This window comes from Alligator mississippiensis, chromosome 6 (assembly GCF_030867095.1).
Source record: "Alligator mississippiensis isolate rAllMis1 chromosome 6, rAllMis1, whole genome shotgun sequence".
Taxonomy (NCBI): Eukaryota; Metazoa; Chordata; order Crocodylia; family Alligatoridae; genus Alligator; species Alligator mississippiensis.
This window is the reverse complement of record NC_081829.1, coordinates 91,608,734-91,621,530: the sequence shown is the minus strand read 5'-3', so window position 1 is coordinate 91,621,530 and position 12,797 is coordinate 91,608,734. Positions and strand designations below refer to the sequence as shown.

Genomic DNA, 12,797 nt, shown 5'->3' with positions numbered 1-12,797 from the left:
GCCAGCATAGCTATACTGGCCTGGAGTACACCCCTAAATGACACCAGTCATGCACCAGTCATGCATGGCAGTTTGCAATGATAGAGGTGAGGCTGGCCAATTGCAATGATGCAGTGATAGAGGTGAGGTTGGCCAGTTTTTTATTGCTTTGACTCACCTTTGGACTGCTTGTGCTTTTAGAGCATTGAAAGTTTACCAACTATTTAACATAGCAAGGGGGATAACAGAAGTGCAAGGGAAAATTTCAGGTAAAACTATATATACACAGCTGTTGGAGGCAGGTGATAGCTAAAAGCCCAGTAGCTAATAACGGACAAAACCAGGCTTCAGCCCAAGCTAAAGTTGCTACCATGGCCTTAGTACCCATTTCACCAACTCATATTAAAGTATGGCATGTTCCATTCAGCATCCTTATGCCAGGTGGAGAAGATACAAGTATAAAACTGGATGCACAGACTTCACAACAGATGAAGATTGCCCCATGGCAGGGAACTCTTCAGCTCACAATTTAGAGCTAGCTCAAGCCTGTTTACATTGCTAGAGTTCAAAGATATAGTTCAAAGGCTCCACTCCTGCTCCCAGAAGATTGCAAGACCACTGATTCCTGGGCTATATATATAGTAAAGAATTTATAATCTCATGAATAAAGAAGGCAGGGATTTTTAGGCCTCTAAGATTTTAGGATTGCTAGATAATTGTACCATGATTAATAATTTAATATTTGTTATAGAGCTACTGTCAAGTAGTTCAATTGTATATACTGTAGGCAGATGCTTCAGTGTTAAGACATTTTAATAATGCCTAAATTTAAAGAAACCTAGATTTCATGAAAGAACATGTACTGTGCCTCTGTACAAAGGGATTTACATTTTGACTCGGACACACATTTCCTCTTAATTCTGAACTATGCTAAAAGGACACCGTCCCATTTCTCTATTCCAATAGCTATGGCTCGAGACAAACAATTTTTTACAAGTCAAATTAGAATCACTATCAGGATCAGAATTTGCCTACGATTAAACAGATTATCTGATGATGTTTTAGGGATTGACAGATTACAACCCTTAATCCAAAGTAATGATAAAATCTTACTACACATTATAAAGGAAAATCCATACAGCCGGAACAGAATTGGATGTTTATTCAAAGCTCAGGAATTTCTTTGCATGGTAAAGACTAGGACTGAAATTCTCCTCCCAGGTCTATATACACTCTGATATACTGTACCTCCCTGGAGGTACAAAAGAAGTATGGCTTGGAGGTAGGGGGCAACAGAAAATCACCCCCCTAATTTGTAATATTTTCAGCCATTGCAAATGCTAGAATTTCAAGAACAAAATTAATCCTTAACTTCTTTGCCTCATTTTGCCTGATTTAACGACCTCATTCAAGGAGTACTGGAGTGCTTAAAGGATCAACATCTCTACAGTACCTTTGTGAAAACCACCATATATTTTCATTAGGAAAGATAAAATAAATACAATTTCACCATGCATCCTCAAAAGCAGAACTTTTCCTCAGTGCTACTTATGTGTACTGAAGTAACACCCAAGGATATCAGTTACAGGTAGTGCTGGGCAGTGTACAAACCCATACCGGACCCACAATTTCTCATTATTCTTTCCTTAAAGTTTTAAGTTTCATGTTTTAGGGGACAGAAAAACAGCATTATCTTACTCAATTGATCTGCTTCTTATGTGCATTCAGAGGCTTACCTGCTTATTATACTGACCAAAAATGTATCATTTTTATTACTTTTACACAGTCCTGTTCACACAGAACAGCACATACATCTCTGGCTTCTCCTTTGGCTTGTGGAACACCAATACAAGAATAGGCTTATCTGACTGCACAAAGTGTTCAAGTAGGCAGTGGTGATAATGCTTACTTTCTGGCTTCTGCAATTTCTCCTTCTTCAGATCTCAGATTCAGTTTGTGGGCAGTAAGAAAACGTCTCTTTATGCAGTGTTATTTTTTAAGTTATTTTTCACAAGTGCTCTGATTGATACCTTTCTGATTTTCTTGAGAGAAGCTGATAGCTTGATGTTTTCTAGCCAATCACTGGCAGGGGTCAGGAGAAAATGTCTTCCCTGCACGTACAGATTTGGCCAGAATTTTTTTTTACCTTCCTCTGAACCATGGATCAGCATAAATGTAACTAGAAAATATTTCATGGCATGCAAAAAAAAAAGATCAGACTAGATGATCTAATGGCCCTTTCTGACACCTTAAACTATGATATTGTGACAGAAGAAGTTTTAGCCATAATATAGCCCGTAATTGGTAATAAACAGTAAAACTTATGTATGAAGTCATAGTGTCAGATATTCAGGTGGTGTCTATCAGCTGACAGTGCTCTGCTGATTTCCACAAATCTGCTTCAATTTCAGAGTATCATTTGTTATTCTTCTAATAGGTGTAGGTTTGTCCCTCCCATGGGCAGATCTAGGATTTTGAAAAGAGGTGCAGATGGTGTGGTGTATCATCACATATAGCACAATGCACATTTTTCTCCAAGTAAAAATAGACTAGAAGTTTTGCTAATATGCTACAGGTCTAGGGATATAATACTCAGTTTAACATTGAAGCAAAAACAAATATAACTATTGGAATGTGCATTAACTTGCTATAACATATATTTTGTATTAAAAAACCCCACAACAAACTAGGCAAAAATAATCAAAAGACGTTGTTTCTTTAATCCGGTTGCTATTAGAATTAAATCCACATTTATTTCAAATTTTTAAAACAAAATATAGCCTTCTTGAGCATGTTGACAGTGTAATGCTTCACTTTAAGTTATTTCCATGTCTGAGCTGATGTTTACCTGAGTTAATGTTTTTAGCTAGAGGTAAAAACAGTCTGCAGGTCTGTGAAATAGGAGCTACATTATCAGGTGCAGCTAATGGACAGAGGAACTGCAGAATAAAGGCTGGTTTGATTAGGACCATTAAAAATGGAGACAAAGTCCTTAACATCTGTGGGATGAAGAATTTAGAAGGAATCAGGTAGATTATAAGGAACCATGAAGTGACTCCCTCACTGCTACCTAAATAGAAATACTGCTGTCACTACCAGGTGGTTTGTTGTAAAATGTGGGTGGACAATAATCAAAAAAGAGGTGCAACTGCACAACTGCACCCCCGCTGAATCCACTCCTGGTCCTTCCTCTACTATTTGTCAGGAAAGTGAGCAAGAATAAAGGATTCCTCAATTATTTCTTCCTGATGGGAAGTTTGCATACACTTGCAGTTAAGCTGCTAGTAACAATGAGAGGCAGAGTGGCCTTAGGGGTGGGTGGCATGCGAGAATGCCTATGGCGGCCTAGGCAGGGGACTGCCAATGGCATGGTGCAGCTCTGCAGGGGGTGAGACGACACAGCAAGGTGCAGCTCCGGTCTTACTATTTAGGCAGTTAAAGGAGTTGATTCTTAACCCTGTGAAGTAAAAAACAATGGATCTGTAGAAGACCTAGCTGTGCCACAAAAGTCTCTCTCTGTCTCTGGACTGTATAGTCTCCTTTAAATTACCCACCACAACTTACATGGAAAGGAAGGAACCAAACTAGTATGGTCCTGGGAGATAAAGTTGATGTTAATCTCTGCAATTTAGCAGGCTGGCTCCTCTTCACAGGGCTCCACTATCCCCGTACCCTGTCCTTACCACACCAGATATTGTCAGCATTGATCACAATAGCTCTCCCCTAGGGAATCGTAATCTCTACGCTGCCTTGCTTAATGTCCTGGCAGCCGGTCCCTTGCTACTGACCTCTTGTCCCATTCTTCACCCCATGGGTCTCAAATTATAGTCACACATAAGCTCTGCTCCCTTTTCCTTCAGGCCAATGCCCCAAACTCACATTTTTGTTCAGTCTTTCTTTCTTCCTTATTCAGGTCTCAGGGATAAAGACCTGCACTCACTGGACTCAAACCTAATGGCTCAGATGCGGCAACTCCCTCTTCATGCCCACTCCTCAGGTAAGTCTGACCATAGAACTGGCTCTGTGGTCACACCCAGAGAGTGACAGTCAATGGAGCCATGCCATCATGGTGCATGGTGACCAGTGGCATCCCACAGGGCTCCGTACTTGGACTAGTACTCTTTAATATATTTATAAACAATCTAGATTCAGGTGTCAGAAGTGGAGTGGCTAAATTCGCTGATGACACCAAATTATGGGGGAGGGTGGGCACACTAGAGGATAGGCTACCAATTGGGGCTGACCTGGACAGGCTTGCAAGGTGGGCGAATCAAAACCTGATGGCATTCAACATGGAGAAATGCAAGGTGCTCCACTTCGGGAAATAAAATCCACATCATACTTATAGGCTCAGCAGTGCTACACTCACTAACACCACAACCAAAAGAGACTTGGGGTAATTAATGACCACAAAATGAAGATGAGCCAGCAATACAATGTCTTAGCTGGCAAACAAAACCCTGGCTTGCATCTACTGATGCATCTCAAGCAAGACCCAGGAAGTCATCCTCCTGCTTTACTTTGTCTTGGTGAGGCTGCAGCTGGAATACTGTGTCCAGTTCTGGGCTCTGCACTTTAAAAGGGATGTGGAGAAGCTTGAGAGAGTCCAGAGGAGAGCCACGTGCCTGATTAGAGGTCAAGAGAACAGGCCTTATGAGGAGAGGCTGAGAGTCATGGGACTCTTCAGCCCGGAGAAGCGAAGGCTCAGTGAGGACTTGGTGGCAGATGACATGTATATACGCAGTGTGCATCAGGAACTAGGAGAATGTTTGTTCACCAGGGCACCCCAAGGGAAGGCAAGGTCTAATGGTCACAAACTGCAGGAAGACTGTTTTAGACTGGACATAAGAAAAAACTTCTTTACCATTCGTGTCCCCAGAGCCTGGAATAGATTCCCCCCAGAAGTGGTGCAAGCACCTACTCTGGACACTTTAAAGAAACACTTGGAAGCCTATCTTGCTGGGATCATTTGGCCCCAGCTGACTTCCCGCCCCTTGGGCAGGGGGCTGGACCCGATGATTTAGTGAGGTCCCTTCCAGCCCTAATGTCTATGAAATCTATGAAAGTCTGTCTGCCAAACCCTATTCTGCCGATCTCTGGTTGGTCTCATGCTGCCACTGCACCTCCGCGCTCCCTTGAGCTTCTCCTTATGCTACACCCCTCTCTGGAGGAGAGCCAACTGCTCGGTCTGCTCTCTTTTAACTTCCCACACCAATAATCTGTGTGCCTGGCCAGAGCTTTCCATTTGCTGCTCTCCTGGCTTCCCCAGCTGATCGTATTAATTACCATTCCAGGGACTTCCGTTTGGCTTTTCTCCTGCCCAGGCTCGCTGCTGTGGTAAGTTTCCTTTCCCCCTTTGTTCCTTCAGCGTTTCATGGCAGGGTAGGCTGAAGGTCCTGTCACAGGGTCATTAATGGGCCATCAACTCCCTTAGCTGCCTGAATAGTAATAAGTACCAGATCTACACCACTGGGGGAGGGTGGCAGCTGCTCAACATTGGTGGCAGTAGGAGCAGGACCAGAGGGGCTAGAGTAGAAATACTCATTTTAATTTTCACTGACCATGACCCCTGCAAGCATGTGCAAGCATCTGCCAGTGTGCCCAAGGGTGTGCCAGAGTGTATTAGATGCTTGTTGTAACTTTCACTAGCTATGAAATCTGGAAGGAAACAATGTCACAAGTATCTAAGAAGAGAATGTCAGGGGCACAAAACAGGAAATTAAAAGCTCGGTTAATGACTGCAATGAAAAAAGATGAAGACACGATGAAAAATTGAATTCTGTTAATGACAACCCATGCAGTAGTAGTGAGATGGTCACAGTGGAGACATCAGATGAAACATACATAGATGATCCACAATTCTACTTCCAAGAATCAATTCTTCATCTGGACCAAAATAATGACGATGCCACTAGTGACAGAGATGAAACAACTCCCATTATAAGAGCTGGCGATGCCATTTCTGATCCTGGATTTCCGATCCAACCTAATGCCTGAAATTCAAGGTCTGCTAGTGATCAGTGGTCTACCAAACGTAAAGGACATGGATTTTTCTGTGGATGATCAGAATCGCCATTTTTCTATGATGTTTTTATACAGAAACTTAAAAGTGGTGAAGTTCTGAAGTGGCACTGGCTGCCTTACTCAGAGTCCACTGACGAGGTTCTCTGTTTTTGCTGCAAGATCAACTTGAATGCAAAATCATCCCTCTTGGGCTTTCTATATAACATGATGCGATTCCCTGACAAAGAAACTTTGAGGAAGCACTGTAAGGATCTCCATTGTGCACTGACATACAGAGAGAGCTCTGACATTAATGATGTCAACCTCTCGAACAATTTGGCTATCTCCAAAGTCTATTTCCAATGGACTATACTGCTCCTTAAGAAGTTTTACAATGTATTTACAGTGGAGGTGCTCTGATATATCAGTGCCATATCGGATTGGCACCAATAAAAGGAACATTAACATTATCGGCTATCAGCTTTTTTTGGCTGGTGTAGCCAATAATGTCACCGATAAATATAATATGCCTTCTGGCCAGGGCCCCTGGATACCGCGTGCATGCACGCAGCCGCATGCATGCACATGGCCAAGAACGCAGGCAGGCAGTGTGGAGAGCAATGCCCTGCCAGTAAGTCTATTGAGGGGAAGGAGCATGAGGGAGAGAAGGGGCATGGGGGTGGCAGATCAAAGCTACCATGGTGAGGTAGGGAGTTGAGCAGGGGCTGGGGTGCTGCCCAGCCAGTGTGGTAAATGGGACCTGGGGTCAGGGCAGAGAGTAGGACAGAACGGTGAGCAAGTTGTGCCTCCTGCTGGTGGGTGGGCAGGGGACACGCACCTGATGCAGTGCCCCTGGACCAAAGTCAGCAGAGCAGAGAGCCCTGAGTCCAGAGCCAGCAGCCCTCATCTACCCCCACCCCACTTGGCTCCGTTCGTGAAAAGTGTCCCTGCATTTAAAAAAGGTGGCAATGGTGCTTGAACTTTAGTTCATTTGATGAGCTTTAGTTCAAGTGCCCCACTGTCATTTTTAAATGCCAGGATGCTGATCCTGTGGATGAGCTGCCTGAGGCTCCGTCTTGCTCCCTGCCCCTGTCCCAAGTCCCATTCACCACCCTGGCTGGGCAGCGCCCCCAGCTCCAACCATTGCCCTTGTCCCTGCCCTATTCCCTCCCTCACTGTGGGGGCCTCGATCTGCCCCCTGCCCCCCCCACCTGATGCCTCTGCCACTCCACAGCCTTACCTGCAGGGCACTGATCTCCATGCTGCCCTGCTGCATTCTTGTAAATCAGTTATCTGATTGGTATCAGTCGATACGGCTGGTTAATAATTGGCTATCAGTATTGGCCAAGAAAACCTTTCATCAGTGCACCCCTAATTTACAGCAATGAACTTCAAGACAACTTCCCAAACCCATGAATAGCACTCAGGATCCTGTTAACCATGCCCTTAATGGTGGCGAGAAGTGAACAAAGCTTTTTAAAGTTGAAGCTCACAAAAGCATATTTGTGATCAACCACGGGAGATGACAGGCTATCTTTGCTGGCCATCCTATCTATTGAGAGTGCCGTGGCTCAAAATATAGACCTGTCACAAACAACATCAGAGTCTGCAGCAGCAAAGGCACTCAGAGTTGTCTTCAAAGCCTTGGAAGCTTGGTGAACAAAGTTTTTTATTTGTTATTATTCTTTATTAGGTTAGTGCTTTATTTAATGCCTAGTGTGTCACTTAGCTATAATGCTATTTTTATGACTTGCAAGCATTTGCCAGCAACTTTTATTTTTATCCAAATTCAAATGCAATTTTATTCCAATAACAATCATAATATTATTTGAATAAAATGTAATTTAATTTAATTTTGTGTCATTTCCTCTTTTGTATTTTTTTCAGTTACGTATGAAAAACTGTTGAGATTACTGCTTAATTTCTGAACCGGGGGAGGGGAGGGTAGTGTAGAACACCAAAATACAAATTCACCCAGAACATAATTTTCCCTGTGGCTGGCTCTGATGAGACGCAAGGATTTTGTGGGATGATATCTTTTATTGGACCACCTGTATAATTGGGAGAGATGTTAAAATGGGAAGTTAAAAAGTCAGAGGTATCCATGACTTCCTGGAAAGTTCTGATTTGTTAACTAATACTGCAACCCAACAAGATCATTTTTATACCTGCAACAGATAGAACTTGCTCCAATATCAGTGCATATTTTATGCATAAAGCATAGGAGTTTTCTTTATCCAAGATGTATATTATGAGAATATAAGCAGCACATAAACCAGCTTTGACACCGCACTCATACTCATACACGTTGGCAGACAACACCTGCAGGAAAGCAAGAGAATTCACTGAATGCTTTAATGGCGACTTACCATAATCTGGAAAGTGTTTAGTGGGAGTGCAAGGAATTCAGAGGGTTCTTGATGCAAACAAACCTGGAAGTTTAGAACTAAAGTAAAGGTTAAAGTCACTTGTGTTATGGCTAATTATAACAGAAACATGTGTTTGTAACTTTAATCATTTGTATTTTCCACTGATTTCTGACACTGAGGTGGCCAACCTACATCACATGTTCCTCAAGTGGCACAGGCAGTCTCTGTGTGTAGCATGTGACAGACTGGGGAGAGGACAGAAAGCACAGTGACAGAGTGAGCAGGAACCAGAAAGCAGAGCAGCAGATCAGGCAGGGGAAGGGGCTCAGAGTGGCACTCAGGGAAGATGCAGAGCTAATTTGTGGCACACTTGCCTAAAAAGTTTGGCTCTCACTGTCTCTTGCCATCAATACAAAGTGACTTCCAGGTATTGCCTTATAGAGCTAGGCAATGTCACCACCAATCTGGTAATTGGACAGCCACCTACCATCTGTAGCAATGTCTACTTACCACAGCAAGTTCAGTATCCATTTTGCACCATTCCAATTTACACAATCATGTGTAGAAATAGGGTCTAGGTCTGGAGTAGAAACAGGTCAGCAGGACCCAAATCTGAAGCTCTTGATCCTGAAGCAAATATAGAAGACTCAGATGTAACTTATCAATTACACTGTAGAGTATCATCAAATTATGCTCATTTTCCTACACACTACTGTATACCAGATGCCAGCTTTACCCATCTAGAGTGGGTTGTCATGGTACAAAGAGTTGTGTGGTGGGATGAGATTGCAAGTGATTTGCTGGAAAGCAGAAAACATTCTGGAAAGCAGAAAACAGCCTGGGAAGCTTGGGTGGCTAATGAAAATTTCAGCATGACTGTAGTATGGCTGCTTGAAAACAAGTCTGAATTGATGTCATACCTCTAAAGCTCCCAAGGCTCAGTGGGGCCCTGGAAGTGTAGAAGATGCAAAACAAAAGACATAAAAATTATCCAAGTAGGAAGCTTAAAATGCCGTGGTATTTATTCCTTTAATGTAACAAAAAAAAAAATCAATTTTCTCTCTTCCATGGTCCTTTGTTACACATTTTCATCAATAAAGATGAGGGGACACCAAGTATGAATATAGCTCATTTGGGGACTTAGATGACTGACTTTCTTTTAAATGAAATAAGCAAAAGCCCCCCACTACAGAAAGGATGTGGACAAATTGGAGAAAGCCCAGCAGATGGCACCAAAAATGGTGAGGGGAGTCAGGGACAAGACTTCCGAGGAGAGGCTGAGAGAACAGGGCTTATTTAGTTTAGAGAAGAGGAGACTGAGAAGGGACTTAATAGCAGCTATCAACTGGAGTCTTAGGGGGGTTCAAAAGAGGATTGAACTGGACTGTTCTCAGTGGTGGCAGATGACAGGACAAGGAGCAATGGGCTCAAGTTGCAGCAAGGGAAGTTTAAGTTAGGTGGCAGCAGTCAGGAGTCTGACCCCAGCTCAGACACTGCCTACACGTGTGTTTCAGTGCAGTAAATAACCCTGTTGTAAGACAGTACTGTACCTGACTGTACTACATTATGGCTGATTTAATTAGTTTACTGCACTCTAATACCAGCACGTGTAGATGGTGATGCTTTACTGCGGAGCTAATTAGTCTTCTCTGCAGTAAAGTGCATGTGTAGATGCACGCGGCATGTCTTAATGATAGTAAGGATTTGATGCTTAGAGTCTTGCCAGGGGCTTGTGGGGGACCCATTAGCACAGGAGCCATGGAGATAGTTACTTATTAAGTCCATGGTTTGATCCTTTTAGTTGCATCTTACTTCTTTTGTAGCCTCGTTGACTTCATAGGGTGGGATGCTACTCAGCGGACACGTCTACACATGCCTCTGACTGCGCATTTGGTACTACCTAGTCCCAGCAGCACATGGTTATTTTTAGATGCTACATTGCCAGGCGTCACAGTTTGTGCCCGCTGACACTACGTTGCCATAGCTCATCGTTATGGCAATGTAGTATCTCATGTAGATGTGCTCAGCATGAACAAAGAGGGCATCAAAATCTCCAATGCTTTCACTTTCTGTTTGAAGTCAGTTAGCCTAATGAGACTTGGTTGCCCATTGAGATACTTTGGTATATTCATAGTTTCATAGCTGGTAGGGTCAGGAGGGACCTGAGCAGATCATCAAGTCCGACCCCCTGCCATGGCAGGCAAGAGTACTGGGGTCAAACGACCCTGGCAAGGTGTTCATCCAGCCTCCTTTTAAAGACCCCTAGGGTAGGAGACAGCACCACTTTTCTTGGAAGCTGGTTCCAGATCCTAGCCGCCCTGACAGTGAAGTAGCGCCTCCCGAAGTCTAGCCAGAATCTACTCTGCCAGCTTGTGACCATTATTTCTAGTCACTCCTGGTAGTGCTCAGGGGAACAGGGACTCTCCCAATGCCTGCTGGTCCCCCCTGACTAGTTTGTAAATGGCCAATCAAATCTCCCCTCAGCCTTCTCTTGTGGAGGCTGAACAGGTTCAGGTCCCTCAGCCTCTCCTCGTAGGGCCTGCCCTGCTGACCCCTGATCATGCAAGTGGCCCTCTGGACCCTCTCCATGTTGTCCACATCCGTCCTGAAGTGCAGCGCCCAGAACTGGACGCAGTACTCCAACTTCAGCCTGACCAGTGTCACATAGAGGGGGAGGATCACCTCCTTGGACCTGCTTGAGATGCATCTGTCGATGCATGACAAGGTACGGTTGGCCTTCCTGACTGCGTCCCCACACTGTCGGCTCAGGTTCATTTAGGCATCAATAATGACTCCAAGATCCTTTTCTGCCTCTGCACTGACGAGACGGGAGTTCCCCAGCCTGTAGGTATGCTAATGGTTCTTCCTCCCCAGGTGCAGTATCCTGCACTTCTCAGTATTGAACCCCATCCTGTTCTCATCTGTCCAGGTCTGATTGCAGCCTGTCCCTCCCTTCTAGCATGCCCACTTCCCCCCACATCTTAGTGTCATCTGAGAATTTGAACAGGGTGCTTTTTACTCCCCCATCCAAGTCGCTGATGAAGATTGAACAGTGCAGGCCCGAGGACCGAGCCCTGGGGGACCCCACTGCCCACATCCCTCCAGGTCAAATAAGACCCGTCCACCACCACTCCCTGGGTGCAGCCCTCCAGTCAACTAGTGACCCATCTGACTGTGTACGTATCAATGCCACAGACTCCTAGTTTTTTAATGAGAATGGGGTGAGAGACAGTGTCAAAGGCCTTCCTAAAGTCCAGAAAGACTACAATATTGTATTGCGGGCTGTGAAATTTCACGATGCACTGTCACAACCTGTTGCCTCCGAGACCTACAGCTTTCACTGCCTCTCATTTTAAGTGACCTGAGGATGGGTACTGAAAGCTTGTCTACTATCTCTCCCAGCTAAGCATCCAATCCTCACTATCATTAAGACATGCTGGGTGCATCTACATGTGCACTTTACTGCAGAATAGACTAATTAGCTCTGCAGTAAAGCATCACTGTCTTCATGTGTGCCAGGATTAGAGTGCAATAAACTAATTAAATCCTTCATAATATAGTACTGTCAGGGACAGTACTGTCTTACTGCAGGATCATTTACCACACCAAAACACATGTGTAGATGGTGACTGGGCAGGGGCCAGACTCCTGATTGCTGCCTAGCCACTTGGCTCTGCAGGACCAGCACCTTTGTGCCTCAACCAGTCCCTCCACTGCCCAACACCATCTCCCAGAGCCTAGGGCTGACCACCCCTTGCCAGCCTGGCTCTTCTTTGCCATGGACTCAAATTGCTGCTGTCCCATGTATACGTGTACACACTGTGACAGGGAGCATTTTACTAGGGCTGTGCAAAATGGCACCGGAATTTTGACAGTTCAAGGGAAGAGTGTTTCATATCGCATTTCATTTCGAGTTGAAACAGCTGTTCCATTCCGTTCCGTCAAAACAGAAGGCTGTTTTGACGCTGTTTCGAGTGTTGCTGGGGATGGGAAGTCAGCCCAGCTGGTCTGACTTCCCATCCCCAGCGCTACATTGTACCGGGACAGGAGGCAGCCCAGCTCAGCTGCTTTCCAGTGCCTCTGCTAGATCATGCCAGGGGCGGGAAGCAGCCCAGCTGGGCTGCTTCCCAGGGCCCCATGCTTGATTGCACCGGGAATGGGAGGCAGCCCAGCTGGGGTGCCACCTGCCCCTGGTGCGATCAAGCCCGGGGCCCCAGGAAGCAGCCCAGCTGGGGTGCCCGCGCTCCCAGCGCGATCAAGTGCAGGGCCCCGGGGAACAGCCCAGCCGGGCTGCCTCCCACCCCTGGCACGATCTAGCGGGGGTACCAGGAAACAGCCTAGCTGGGCTGCCTTCCACCTCCAGTGTGATCAAGTGGATGGGGATGCTGGATCTTGCGCTGGGAATGGGAAGTCAGCCCAGCTGGACTGATTTCCCATCCCCAGCCT

The 12,797-nt window shown here is 45.2% G+C and overlaps 1 protein-coding gene across 1 annotated transcript in view; it reads right to left on the bottom strand.

Annotated features, from left to right (window-relative positions):
- Nucleotides 1-8,947, bottom strand: part of ABLIM1 (actin binding LIM protein 1) — a 324,221-nt gene extending 315,274 nt beyond the window's left edge. The window contains exon 1 of the mRNA XM_059730123.1: nt 8,862-8,947. The gene's annotated coding sequence lies outside the window, so the exon portion shown is untranslated. The remainder of the gene's footprint in view (nt 1-8,861) is intronic.
- Between the last annotated feature and the right edge of the window lie 3,850 nt (nt 8,948-12,797).